The following is a 15,467-nucleotide window of genomic DNA, read 5'->3' as shown; positions in this document are numbered from 1 at the left end:
ACACTCCTACCCCGGCCTGGGGGCTTTTGGTGATCTTTGGCACTCCCAACATCCTGCCCTCGCTCCTCATCCTCTTCCCGGGTTGGCCCAGACACGAACAGATTCAGAACTCGGCAGTTGGACAGCGGCCTCCCCGCTGCAGCTAGCGTGACCCGGAGAGTTCAGGTCTGCGCGGTGCTGCCGTGTTGCTGTTAAGCCGAGAACCCGGGGAGGGGCCAGGATGGCGAGGCAGTGGGGCTAGAGTTGCAGAGAAAGGATATCTTCAGCTGTTCGCGTGAGTAGACACTTGCTCAGAGCCGGGCGGAGACTGGCTGGTAGCCGCACCCCACGCCTGCGCCCGCTGCGCCTCCGAACCTTTCAGTTCTGGGCTGGACCGCAAGAGCCTAGCCGCGCGCTGTTTAAATTTGGGTTTTTGGCTTGGCGGGAGAATGCGAACTACCCAATATTTTTACTCAAAGCGCTTCCGCGTCATCTTACTCACTCTCAAGACTGAAATAGACAAAGGAGTGCAGGGTAGTGGGGTGGGGAAAGCAGGGGAGCAGGCGGGAGGAGGGGTGTGGAGCGGCTAGTAGCCCAAAGCATCTTATCATCTCCCAGCTCCTCCGCCGCTAGAAGTGACTGCGACAGAGGCGACGCCGGGGAGCGGGGAGCCCTGGGCAGGGAGCCGAGAGAGCAGAGCGGCGAGCAACTGCCGCGGCCGGCGCGCGGAGGCCTTTCCGGGCCGGCGGTAGGGGTGTGAAGGCACGCGAGCAGAACGAGCTCCGGCTTGGTCGCCTGCAGCCTCCAGATTATGGAAATACGATTTAAAATAGCGCATCAGCGCCTACAGGAACTCCCCGGGGAAGCAAAATGTCCGGGGAGGTGGGGTCGGAGGAGGAGGAGGAGGGGGAAGGGACCGCAGCTTGCCCTCCCCCAGCGCTGATCTGGCCCCACAAAGCCGCTCAAATCGACTTGTTATCATACCAAAAGCCCAGGCAGGCTCAAAGGATCCCCTTTCTCTGGGTTTTAGCAACTTCGCCGGCAACTGTCTCGCAATCCTGAGAACAAACACAGCCCCACAATGGCCGGCGTTTTCTCAGCATGCAAATGTTGCGGGCTCCGCAAAGCTGGGTTTCTGTTACCGAACCTAATGCCGGCATTGTGAACCTCGCGTGCAGACCCCGAGATTGACACGGGCGTCACGTGACGGATTAGGGCTCCGGAAAGTTTTCAAAGCAACGACAATGGGGGAGCTCAGCCTGATCTGATATCTCCCACAGTTTAGCAGGAAAGAAAATCAGGATATATTCTCATATGTAATAGGATTATCTTTTCCATTTCAAATTCTATACAGCATGTAATTTATTTTTAATTAGGATTAGATCTACCAGGAAAAGGAACTACACTTTGCTGGAAAGTGCATTCTAAGGATGGGTGGGGAGAGGGGTTATTTTTTAACTTTCAACTTAAAAAAAACAAAAAAAAGCCAGGGCCCATCGTTTTTCCTCCAACGGGCTCACTCCACCGGATAAACCTTCGGGGAAGTTTGCAGCAAGTGCCCGTCCAACCAGAGAACAGAGGCAGTCTTCAGAGGAATCCAATTCATTCTTGTAACGAAAGCACACTTTGCAGAAATCTCTTAGAATTACTAAATTGCTGGGAGTTACTGGGGTTTGCTCTCTAGAAACGCAGCCTAGCGCTTTTCTACACTTCAACTACTTACATCATATTTTAAAGAAAGGTCCTCTTCCCTCCTTTGTTGGTCTGTCAATACTGGCATAGTGACTTAAATTTTAATACCAAACCACAGAGTAACATCCTCCACAGCCCTGATTCAAACTCAGCAGTTAGACAGTGAGACAGTTTGTGGGTGAAGGTAACCATTGTTTAAACTTTGATCCCAGTGCCAGATGCTCACAAACCTTGGACCATTTCCAGGTCCTGGGCCACTCATCCTTTTGTGTACTCTGTGGGTTTGGATGCCGTGGGATACCCACTCACCTGATAAGAAACAGAACATGTCTGTTGGTGCAGGCTCTGGAATCATCCTGCTTAGGTTCAAATCTGAACATAACTATTAATTTGCTGCGTGACCCTGAATGAGTTACTTGATCTCTTTGTATCTTAGTTCCTTCATCTGCAAAACGAGGATAATAATAGTAACTTGTAAGATTGTCTTGGGGATTGTGTAAGATAATATAGTATCAAGTGCTTAGGAAGCCCTGAACACACGCTGGTTAACATTTCCTTTTGAAACACAGGGAAAAAAACATCAGAGGCCATATAATCTTATTTTATAAGTGAGGAATTTGTTCAGAAAGAGAGGAAAAAAAAACCCTCCCATTTCCTGTCTACTGTTTTTGCTTTGGTTACAGCTGTCCTTCTGATTCCCGTTCCACTGCTCCCTCCCCCACCCAACTTTCTGAAAATAATAATAAATATAGTCGTAGGTGTATAGTTCCCCAAAGAAGAAAAAGGTCATGTGAAGGTTCAAGTAACTTTCATGCCCACATCATTTCAAAATCTTTTGGTACCTTGCTCTCTGGTTGAGATGAGATGATGGCAAAAAGGAGTTTTCAGCAGAATTTTTCACCACCCATTTCCACAAAAGCCATGCTTCATGACTGAAACCACCTACAGGTACAAATATTTAATGGACAGCAACCCATAATTCTAGGGGAGCAGGAATATTCCAAAGGACGTTCCCTCCTAGGAGGCCCAGGAGAACGAGGTGACCTCTTGTGACTCACAAGGAGCCAATAAAAAGTGTAAAAAATGTTAGACCCCGTGCTTCTCCTCTATGTTAGTTTCCGAGGGCCGCCATCACGAAATATCACAGACCGTGTGGTTTAAAGAACAGATGTTTATTTTCTAACAGTTCTGGAGGCTGGACGTCCAAGATCAAGGTGCAGGTAGGACTGGTTTCTCCTGAGGCCTCTCTCCTAGACCTGCAGATGCTCACATGGCCTTTCCTCTCTGTGTACTTGCCCCTGGTATCTCTTCCTCTCCTTAAAGGGACACCACTTATATTGGATTAGGGCCCCACCCTTATGATCTCATTTAACCTCAGTTACCTCTCTAAAGGCCCTGTCTCCAAATACAGTCACATTCTGTGGTACCAGGAGTTAGGGTTTCAACATATGAATTTCAAGGGGACACAGGTCACTTCATACACCTTCATTCTCTCCACAAACAGTGCTGAGAACTTACTAAGTGCCAGACTCTGTGGTATGTGTTGTGGGAACAGAGATTAAAAAACAAATGATCATACTGATGTAAATAAGTGGGAAAGAAGAGACAAGTCTCTCATGCAGAAGAATACCAAATGATTTATGTAGATAACCCTCCCTTCCAGGAGGTGAGCAGAGCTCCCCATCCTTAGATATGAGCTGTGCAGAGGGACTTGCTTCCTAAGAGGACAGTAGGGAAAGGGGGAAGAAAGAGTGACTTTACCTGGAGAAACTGGACAAACACTACCTCCACCAAATGCTCAAGGTCAGCGTCAACTGTGATAGGTCTTGTGTGTGGTAATGCACTGCTGTGAAGACGCGATGAAAACAGCACTTTGCCCCTAGAACCTACAACCCCAGTCTAATTATAAGAAAAATATTAGACAAACACAAATTGAAGGCTATTTTACAAAATACCTGACTTCTCAAAACTGTCAAGGTCGGGGAGGGTATAGCTCAAAGTGGTAGAGCTCATGCTTAGCATGCATGAGGTCCTGGGTTCAATCACCAGTACCTCCTTTAAAAAGTAAATAAATAAATAAGCCTTATTACTTCCCTCCCCCCACTCCCCCAAAAAAGAATAATTAAAAAAAAAAAAAAACCAGAAAAACTGTCAAGGCCATCAAAAACAAGGAAAGTCTGAGAAACTGTTCCATTTAAGAGGAGACTAAGGAGACATGACAACTAAATGCAATGGAGTGTTCTGGAACAACAACAAAAAAATGGTGTTAGGGAAAAAACAAGGAAATCTGAATAAAGGATGGAACTTAGATAATAAAAATGTGTCAGTATGGTTAATTAATTGTAGTCAATGTACCAGATTAATGTAAGTGTTAGTAATAGGGGAAACTGGGTGTGGAGTTTAGGGGAATTCTCAGTATTATCTTTCCAATTTTTTTGTATATCTAAGCAGTTCTAAAATAAAAAGTGTATTTAAGAAAAGGAAAAGAACAAAAGAAATGATGACTCTGCCTGCCGGCCCCAAGGCAGGGAAGAGATAAGAGGGAGGAGACAGAACTGGGTGTGAGAAGTGCAATGATGGGGGCCCACGCTGCTGTTGACCACAGGTGCTGCTCACCTCAGAGGGTGGAGTATGTGGTCACGTGGTCACGTGCAGGTGTGTACTCCCTGCCTGATGAGCCCAGAGGAAGGGGCCCCGATTGCGCTGGGAACTAGAGGTGCTCGGGGAGAGCTTCCTGGGTGGGGGGACATTTGAGCTGAGTTTTGAAGGATGAACAGCAATTAGCTAAGGGTAGAAAAGATGTGGGAGGGGTGGAGGTGAGTGGGACTTTTCTTGCTGAAGGAACAGCAAGCTCAGTGGCACGAAGTTCCAAGGACTAGGGTGCAAGGAGCCATGAGGGGACTGGGGTAGAGGCAGAGGGTTGAAGAAAGCCAGGATGAGCATGTAGGTGCTTCCTACATCACGTTAAGGAATTTCAGTTATATCCTTAAGGCAATAGGGAGCTATTAAATGGTGTCACCCCTGACGTCACTGGGCTCACTAGAGTAAAAGGAAGAGGGGAGAGAGGCAGGGAAGGGAGTTGGAGCAAAAAGCTTAACCTGGTGGACTTTGATCTGGGAGGAAGGTCAAGTTGCCCTTACTGGTTGTGGTGCAGTGACTAGCTGGTTAGTGGTCGGGAGGAATCCCAAGAGACTCAGGGTGGAGAGGTATGGGTTGAGATGGCACTTGCTGCCTGCAGGTTCAGCCAGAGGACTGTGTTTCCTGATGTGTGGGTCTTGCCTTCTCTAGCCACTGATTGCCGAAACCAGTGATGCTGGAGAAGCAGGTTGAATACAGTTAGTTCCTCCTGGGAACCTCCTCTTGGTTGGCTGGTTGTAAGGAGAATGCAGGTGAACAGCAGTGAGAGGGAAGGTTTCCTTTTTTGCTCAGAAAGCTGAGGTTTCTCTGGGTTCAGCCAGGAGCGAATCTGGAGTCTTCTCAGCATACTTTCCATTGGGCGTCTGTCCAAGACAAATGATGGTGGGGCAGGAGTGTGGTGACCCACAGCTGGCCACGGCCTGCGGGGAGGACAGAGAGCCAGCCTTCCCCTTCCATCCTAGGATTCCGTGCGGAGGGGAAGGCACTCAGAATTTCCCTGGAGCCCTTTGGTTGGGAAGTGTGGGATATGAGATCTGACCTGGACTCCTGGGACCTTGTTTGTGGTCCGTGGTCAATTTAAGGCCAAATTATGACAGATTACAGAGTTCACGGTGGAAAAGAGAAGTGATAGAAAACCAAAGGAACCCTCTGCAAGAAGCAAAACCCTCACAAATCTCTGCTCAAATCACATGCAGGAGTTCTGCACTTAGATAATTAGCCTAATTGCTTTCAGAGCCTAAAACACGTTGCTGCAAAATTGGGGTTTTGGTATTAATAACTCCCGTATGATGCAAAAGGAATTAAAGCGGGAAGCTAGAGACTTTTCAAGGCAGAAAGAATTTTAATCATTAACTAGTCTTTTTTTTCCCTTCTTCTCTCAAAGTCATTGTTGGGTGAGTATAAGTGCATAAGACTTCTGACTCAGGCCTTCCTTTGTATCTGATGACTTGAACTCTCTGGCTTCATGTGGGTCACAATCCACTTTTGAAATGGAAATGAAATCTGCATGGCAGCCTCACCCTCAGAGCCCTGGGACCTGGGCCCAGCCCAGGGTACGGCAGAGCCTGGTGTTATAAATTTCTCCGTAGATCTGAGAGCAGTTTTAGGCCATTGATCTCATGTCACCCAGAATCGAGATGGAGTGACAGCTGATAAACTGCATGGTGACAGGCTGAGGCCTTGGGAAAAAAAAAGTCTAGATGCAGGATAAAAAAAAAAAAAAAAAACAACAAAAAAAAAACGAGCTGATGGATTAGTTATCGGCCTCTCAGTCCCCCTCAACCTGGAATCTTTCTGAGCTCTTTAGAAGCATTTATTTTCAGGTAATTTTACAGTTGTCTTTTTGTCCTTCAGAGGTGCTTTGGTCTATGAAATCTCTCAGGGAATTTAGATGAAATCATTCTCCTGTGTATTACTTGAGGGGCCCCATAGCCCTGCTCTTAGTCTTAAGCCCTTAGGAGGCTTTTACCTGCAGGGAACTGGAATGCAGATAACCTTCGGCATGGATGCTAATTTATGATTCTTTAGCAGTACAGCCCAGCCTCCAGTCCTCAAACACTACTTGCTTTAATGAGGACAAGCCGGGAAAGAGGGATGTTGGTGGAAGTGGGAATGGGAGATAGGATGCTCAGTGGCCAATATGTAAATGAGCACTTTCCCCCACAACCTTTCTGAATTCTCTCTGGATTCCTGTTCTTCTGTCCAAAGGGCAGTATGATTCACATGTTAGTCCAAGAAAGCCTGGGGCGCTTCAAGGAGATTTTGAGTATGTGAGGTGAGAGGGGCAGGGTGATTAGGGGAGTGTGGCGGATCATTTGTGTTCCGCGATGAATAAAGGTTGAATTCTTGCTGCCCTGGCTCCGAGCTCCCGCTTTGGTGTCCAGTGTGGGAACCCGAGATGGGGAAGAATGGGCTGCTCCAGGCATTGAACCGAGAGCCATCCCGGGCACGGCCGGCAGCTTGTAGGGCATCAATCTTGCTTTGCTTTGCCTGGGGAGCCTTGTATAGAGGCCCACGGTCCCAGGGAACTGAGAAGAGGGGTGGACGGAGGGATCAGAGCCCCCACAGGGAAAAATAATGTGACAAGCTGTCAGAACATGGTGACTGGGTGACTCCTGTTCCCTCAGTGGCCAGGGGGCCCTGCAGGGCCCGGCATCCTTCAGGGCTGGGAGCTGGGAGCTGGGAGGAAGGAACAATGTAGGATGTGTGATGGATTACACACCTTTCCATCAAATCCCAATGGAGGCTTTTGCTGGACTTCCAGAAAAGGAGGAGTGGAGTGGCTTTTTCTAGGAGTGGACTGTTGTGAGTCGAATATTTTTGGAGGGGGACTCTAGTAATGAGGAACCATGAAATCTATAAGGATTAGAAGGCTGCTCACTGAGGTCAATAGTGGAGGTAGGCTTCCAGGAGGAAATTCAGGGGCAATAGCAAAATACAGCCTGTTGAAGTCTGGGATAGGAGTTCCTTAACTTAGGATAGTTGTATCAGTCAGGATGGGCTACGTTATGCTTCAGCAACAAACACCCCCTACTATCTTAGTGACTTAAAAAAAACTAAAACAACAGGTATATTTCTTGCTAACTGCAGGCCCATCACAGTTGGGCTGGGGTGTGTGCTGTATGTTGTCTTCATTTGGGGACCCAGACTGATAGAGTAAACACCATCTGGAACTTTCTCTTTGATGTGGCAGAAGGAAGAGAAATTGGTTCTTCAAATTTCCACCCAGATATGCCATACTTCACTTCTGCTTACATTTCTTCATTCATTTAAAAGTCCAGATAAAGTAGTACAAAGCTCATTCTGCCTGGTTATTAAAAGGCAGGCTTGAGGGAACAGCAGGGGAGCTGACAAAACTGCCAGACAGTGAGTGCCAGGGTACATGCTCTGAGCTTGCTTCCTCTTCTCAGGTCTTGGACAAATCATTACATTTTTTTTTTCAGCAGGAAAATAGCAGTTGGGAGAAATGCTGGTCAAAGGCATATGTGCCTCTAAATTCAAGGAAGGTCAGAAATAAATTAGAAGTGTCCTCGTGTGACACATTCCTTAAAGTATAGGGTAAATTACAGCTTCAGACTAATTAGTGAGGAAATCCCCCAAGAGTGAAAGACTGAGTGTTGGTAATGGGATTACATGTCCTCTTGCTGGTGCTTAGGGAAAACTTGCAGAAAGTATCTCCATTAATCACAGTCCTAATGGCTTTTACTTTTACCACCATCAACTGACAACCCGAATCAAAAACATTTTACTAAGCAACTTTCAGAGTGTGGAGCTATGCTCTGCTGAGGGCTTTACAGTTGGGTGAAATCATCTGCCTTTAAGGGGTTTACAATCATGTGAACGGAAGTACCCAGGGCAGCCAAACAAATACTGAGAACAACATGAATATGAATGTTGACACTCTGGGAAGCCTGGGGAATAAATTATTTCTTTTCTTTTCTTTTTTACAGAATAGTCTGAAAAGAGAGGATCATGAACAATATTTAAGAAGAACTGAACCAGGAGAATTTAATTCATTATTGTGGGGCCATGCATAGTGTAAGGCAATGGGGGATAAGCTCCTGCCCTCTAAAAGGTCATGGACAGTGGAGAGGGCAGCTGCACCATTGCACAACTTCAGTAATAAATAGTGTTAAATTTAGAGATAAATGCTTAGAAGTGAAGATCAGATTCTAGGGGCTCAGTTAAGAAGGGGAGGAGATGGCTCAGAGAGCTCCTTGTAAGAAAGAGGCCTATTATTAGGTCAGGCTTTGGAATTGGGAGTAAGCTTAGGGCAGGGAATGTTGCCACTGTGTGCTCCCAAAACTCTATTTACAGCCATCAATGTCCAAAATACCCAGAGAAGAAAATATCGCCTGTTAGAGATGAATGTAGTGTAATACTGACATCTTTTTTGAAGTAGGTGAGGTATAAGTAATACATAAAGTAATACATTATTTTAATATAGAATCTAGAGAATTTGAGGAGACCCAGGATGCCATGCTGGTATCCTGGTCTAAGCATTCTGTTTCCAAGTTTGTTAAATGACGTGGATGATTTCCACCTATCTCAGAGTTGAGGTGAGGATTCTGTGATGTAAGGAATCTCGAAGTCCTTTACAGATAGTAAAGCATTATATACCTTAAGCCCCAGTGCTAGTGGGGATGCTTAAATTAAAGGGACACCCAGCCAGTTCTACACACAAGTGTGGTGGGTAGGAGATAATGAGGGAAGGGAAGCAGTTTGGGCAACTGCTTAAAGGCAAGAAAGGAGTTAAATCTGAAGTCAGTGGGAAAGTTTTCAGTGCCTTTGATCCAAGGGGGGGCAGGTAAGGGGAAGGAGGGCACAGCCCTGCTCAGAGTGGGATGGGAGGAGCTAGAGGCTGGACAGGTATTAGAGAGGAGGTTGTCCACTGCTTTATCCTCAATGCCTGGCATAAAGAAGTCACCAACAAATGTGTGTTGGAATAAATGAATGAAATAGATGTCCTTCAGTTGTACCGGGGACGTAATATTGGCTCCCTGCGCCTGCACATATGCAGGAGACTCCTGGTTAATTTTTGTAAGAGTGAGTTGGGAGACGTGGTCAGGGCAGACCCAGGGTCTGAGACATCTCAGGTCCGATTAGACCAAGACAGGAGATGGTCCAAGAACCTTGGATGGGCTACCAGGAAGTCGTGATGCCACAGATGCAAGGTCCCAGTTCTAGGCAGGAAGGATGGCCTGCCTATTCTGCCTGCTCCAGGTTCCACACCTGGAAACATCTGGCCACTCTTCTCTGAGAGCCCTAGACAGATTCCAGCTCCCCAAGGCAGGGCTGGCTGCCTCCCATTTGCCCCTTCTCAACTCCAGGCTACCCAGGGCAGCTTCAGGATCTAACCTTCATCATCATCATCTTTCTTCTTCATTAAGGCCTTTATGGCATCACCACTTCCCCACCTTCAGCTCTCCTGATGCCAAACCCAGCTCAGAGGTGATTTTAGTTCATTCTTAGATAACCTCATAATACATGTCATTTATCACAATCATATTCATGTATTAAATCCTGTCTCTAGGAGAAAGGGGCATAGTCCTAGTACACATCTTGGGAAGTTTGTTACTTATTGTACATCCTTTTAATATGTCCTGCTGGCACTGTGTATGTCCATTCCTGCACTTTAGGTATTCCCAAGATTTAGAATGTGGCCCTCTGCTGATCATAATGGTAATAATATTTCTAATAATGGTTACAGTGTTAACACTTGATTCTAGCATGTACTGTGCTGGGAGTTAACATATTTAATTTAATTCTACTGCTTTGTAAAGTAGGTATTATTAGGGCAGTTTTCAAAGAAATTGAGGCTCAGAGAAATTAAATTATGTCTGCAAGGGTTCCCAGGAGGTTCATGGCAAGGAAACGTTTAAATTCAATCCTAACGATGCACTTTCTAGTATCTGGAGCTACACCCTAACTCCACCACCACCACACTCTCCAGAGACATCTGCTCTTTGATCCCTCCATCCTCTCCCAGAGGCTCCACAAAGTTTTCAAGTGTGCAGGACCTAGCTTTTCCATCGCCAGCTCTGGACCCTCTCCTCTTGGCTTGCTGAGAACTTACTTGTCCTTCTTTCTTTTTCTGTGTGGAATAGGACTTAAGCACACTTCTTCCGTACAGGACCAGATAGTATTTTCAGCTCTGTGGGTCATATGATCTCTGTTGCAACTACTGAATTCTGCTGTTGAACTTTGAAAGCAGCTATATGTTGACTATACGTAAATAAATGGGTATGACTATGTTCCAAGAAGAGTTTATTTACCAAAAATGGTGGAGGGTTGGATTTGACTTGTAGGTTTGTCCATCCTCGGTCTAGGATGCATATGGGGTAGCTGGCATGAGAGCAGACATATCGGACCATGAGGTGGAAGCCATGTACTGAAGATGGCAGAGAAATAAGCTAGGAGCCTGAGTCTCCAGTTTTCATACAGCCACTCTGTGAACCCTCTGGATTCGATTTATGTGAGAAATAAAGTTCTATCTTGCTTAAGTGACTGTCAGTTGCAAATGAGCCTAATCCTGACTAATAACGCCATTCGTGTGTGGTTAAACCCAATTCACCAGAGTAGGAGACTATTGAAGAATATGAGATCAAAGCTTTAACTAGGAATGAAGCATGCACTTTCCAGGAATGTACTCTGTGTACCTCTGGAATTTCCCATCCATCTCAATTAACCGAGGCCACAAATAAAACTTTGGGTTGAGCTTTGTGAGACCCACCAGGTGGTGAGGGGTACAGAGAGAAAGTCAGCATAACTGACCTGTGGTCCTTGTAAATGACAGGCCCTCGGGGTGGCAGGATGCAGCCTTCCACCTCTCTGCCAGCTCTGCACACAGGAACCCAGCTCTGACACATGCTAATGAGATTTACAAGGTGTAAATGCAAGTGCTCTGAGCACTTTTATGAGGAGGGGCTGGCTCTCAGTTGGAAGTTGTCCTTGGAAACAGCAGTATTGGGTGAGCCTCCAATGACTCTCTTTAGTAATTCTTCTCATGATTTAGTTTCTTGTGTCAGAAGGACTAACTCTGCTGAATTCCTTGGGGAAATCCAAAAGCCCAGGTCGTCGAATTTGGGAGTCTCATACAAACCGAAAGAATCACATGGTGATAGACAATTAAAGAGCTATGGGGAAAACCCTGCAACTTGGCTCTGACTCCAAGAATGCTTCCTTCTTGCCAGCTGCTGGAACATTCCAGCTCACCCTTTGGTAGGAGCCTTGTCCACTTTGGTAGGAGCCTCGTCCACACTTCTAGTGCTCCAAGGCAATGCTGTGGTTGCTCCTGGGTGCAGACTGGGGTGCTTTATAGGAGACATGGGGCTGTTATTCCTGGAGAGGAGAATGCAGAGCGGTGATGTGGCCACACTGTCTTTAAGCCCATTTAAAGAAGAGTCTGTGTGTGTGTGTGTGTGTGTGTGTGTGTGTGTGTGTGTGTGTGTGTGTATTGGTTAGTGAGGAAGCTATGGGCAAATTGTTGTCTATAGTTCATGAAGGATGGGGGGAAATGGCTACTTTCAAACAAGAGAGATTTTGATAAGACCTGAGGAAGGAAATTTTAGCCTTCAGAGTGATGAGCTGCTGTGTTGGGAAGCTGAAGTGAGGGCGCCAAATCCCTGATCCGAGGTGGTGCAGGGTCGGGTGAGGAGCACAGGCTTCAGAGTCACCCAGGCCCAGGTCCATATCCTGGCTCAGCCTCTCACTTGCTGGTTGGCCTTGCACATGTTGCTCAACCTCTCTGTGCCTTAGTTCCCTGGCTCACAGGGTGGCTCTGTGATTACTGGGGACTCAGGTTCCTTCTAGCTTGTTTCTCTGCCATCCTCAGTAGATACTTCAACCTCATGGTCCAAGATGCATGCTCTCACTCCAGCCATCACACATGCATTCCAGACCAGGGACCTGCAAATTATAGCCAAATCCAATCCTCTGCCTGTTTCGGTTGGCAGATATTAGTACTGCTGTGATGCCAGGGATGCTATAAGGAATGGATATAATAATGTTCATAAAATGTCTTACCCAGAGCAAATGCTCAGAAAATAGGAAATAACAGTTGAGACCCCATCGGCTTCATGCAGTTCAGACCTTCAGCCCAAGTGAGGCATCTGCATGGGTTGGGTTGCACTGAGGACCACGGCAACTTCCATTGTGAAGGCCTTCCTGGTTTCCTTCCTTCATGCCTTCATCTTCTGGCTCTCATATCAAAGCTTCCTCTGGAAGCCTTCCCCGGCTCCCCTGACTTGGTCAAAACCCTCAGCACGTGCTCTCGGGACCCCATGGACCCTTCTGTGTTGCCCTGGCCTCAGCAGCTGCTGTTCATGGTTTACGGGATCACTTGGTTAATGCCTGTCTCCTCCACCAGATTGTGAGTTTCCAGAGGGCAGGAGCGCTTTGCTTTTCCCACCGTTGTATCCTCAGCAGCCCCTGGGTACCTGGTGAGTAGTAGATGCTCAATACATGTCTGGAGGATGAGGGAATAAATAAATGAAGGTCCCTCTGGCTGTCTTTAGATGGATGTTTTCTGTTCTCTCCGAGCCATTGGCATAACGGTTTTCCTAACGTGACCAGTTCTGCCCTTTGCCCGCAGTGTCACGTGCCCATCAGGAAGGGGCTCAGACCTCTGTGAGCTCCAAAGTGTCCGGTTGTGGAGGCAAGAGGCTGAGCAGAGGCTTCCAGAAGGTATAGGGTCAAAAGGCTGGGGGACTGTCAGATGGCAAGAGAATTTTGCTTTAGCTGAGCTGCTGTCTATCTGTTTTCAAAGGCTTCAGGCTAATCAGAATTTCAAAGGACACTTTTAAATGTAATAGGATTCTACCTGAAAGACCAAAGCGGGAGGCGTAGGAGCTGTTTATTCCTCTAGTTGCTATTCTAGGCTTGTATCAGAGCTAGCTGGGACCTCATGATTTTATTTTCATGCCTGCACAAAATGGAAAAAAATCTCATGTGCTGGCAGGATGCTGATGATGGCCGGACCACATAGAAATATTCCACCCAGCTCCCTGCCTCTGTTATTCTAAGGAGAACAGAGGACACAGAAAGCTGCAGACAAGGTCATTCTTAGCCTACTAGTCCTATGAAGAAGACATCGAGTTTCTCTTACCTTCTCCAAAAGAGCCTTGGCGAGCCTTCGTGGGTTAAACAGATTTTCAAAACACAGACAGCACTTCATGTAGAAAGTGTTGAAAACCCACTTTGTCGTTCAAATCACTTGTATTAACACTTTTCCTTATTTTTTTTTATAACTGTTGCTTTTGACCATAGCAGGCTTGGGGAAAATTGTGTGGCAGAAATATAAAACAAGCCAAACAACCCCTTCTCAAAATTGTGGCGGGGGAGGCGGGGAAGCTGGGAACATAAGCGAGTACATATGGCATTTTAAAAACCTGCACCTGCTCCTCTCAGACCAGCTGGCAGGCTGTTGTTCAAAGAAAAGTACTGTTCTTTCTGAAAATACTCGGGACCAAAAGCATCTGCAAAGGCGCTGATAGGAGCTTTCTGGAATCAGTTGCCTGAAGACCGTGCCAACCATCATTTTACACATGCGAATGAAATGAGAACAGGTATGGCGTTTTATTTCATTTTATTTTTAATTAAAAATTTTTTTTAAATGGAAGTACTGGAGATTGAACCCAGAACCTTGTGCACGCTAAGCATGCACTCTACCACTGAGCTATATATACCCTCCCCACTCCAGGTATGGTGTTTCATTTTTTATCTATTTTATTTTATTATTTTTTTTAATCTGTTGAAGTATAGTCAGTTACAATATGTCAATTTCTGGTGTACAGCATAATGTTTTAGTCATGCATATACATACATATATTTGTTTTCATATTCTTTTTCATTATAGGTTACTACAAGTTATTGAATGTGGTTCCCTGTGCTATATAGAAGAAATTTGTTTTTTTAATGTATTTTATATATAGTAGTTAATATTAGCAATTCTCTAACTCCCAATTTATCCCTTTCTACCCCCTTCCCCCCGCCCTGGTGACCACAGGTTTGTTTACTATGTCTGTGAGTGTTTCTGTTTGTAGATAAGTTCATTAGTGTCTTCTTTTTTTTTTTTTAGATTCCACATATGAGCAATCTCATATGGTATTTTTCTTTCTCTTTCTGGCTTACTTCATTTAGAATGATGATCTCCAGATTCATCTATGTTGCTGCAAATGGCATTATTTTGTTCTTTTTTATAGCTGAGTAGTATTCCATTGTATAAACACACCACAACTTCTTTATCCAATCGTCTGTCGATGGACATTTAAGTTATTTCCACGTCTTGGCTCTTGTAAATAGTTCTGCTAAAGGCATGGTATTTTAAAGAGTGGTTCTGCAGTTCTGATCCCCTGTAAGTTTTGCATTTGCCTGGGAAATGGCAGAAGCACACACATCTGCTTTGCATGTACAATTGTCATTGCCATACTAAGTTGCTTTATAACCAGGTTCCTGGTGCTACTTGTAGAGGAACAAGAGTATTCAGCTGCCCATCAGAACAGCAGAAACATCAGGCAACAGCTGGGAGGTGGTCTGGGCAGGTCCCTACGTGGGGCCCCGACCTCCTGGGGCCTCTGGGCCCAGCATTCAGAGAATTAATTCATGGCACGAGGCCTCTAGGTGACCTGCCTCTCACCTCTTGGCTGTCCCAGAGCCTTCATCTTTCATTCTAGTTCTTGGAATCTGACTTCTTGGAGACAGTTACTGAAATTTAATGGAAAGCATGCAAACGAATGATGTATTTGGGCCAATTTGATGCCTGGGCATCATTCCTGAAATACTGCATTTCGTTTCTCACAGAGCACACAAGCCCAAAGGCTACAAATAGCCAATTCTGCTATTTAAAACCATCCAGGTTTCTTGCTGTGCCTTTTATCGAGTGCAATTGCATTATCTAATGAATAATCAATGTTCAGCTGACACCTGAGGGGCCAAATACTAATCCTGAACTAAATTTACTTATTTTTACTGTGTCTAATCGTTACCATTGAGCTTATTCTCCCAATGGGGGACCCATCTTTGGCTCAGACCTTCAGCCCACCAGTCTCAGTGGGCCCAACCAGAACCACAGATGTTAGAGTTTAGGAGGGGTGGACGATGTACCAACTATTGGATTCACCTGAGACTTTAATCCACCATTAACTTTAGTTCCTTTATTT

The sequence above is a fragment of the Camelus ferus genome, chromosome 14 (genome assembly GCF_009834535.1).
Source record: "Camelus ferus isolate YT-003-E chromosome 14, BCGSAC_Cfer_1.0, whole genome shotgun sequence".
Lineage (NCBI taxonomy): Eukaryota > Metazoa > Chordata > Mammalia > Artiodactyla > Camelidae > Camelus > Camelus ferus.
The sequence above is the reverse complement of the archived record's forward strand: the minus strand, read 5'-3'. Positions refer to the sequence as shown.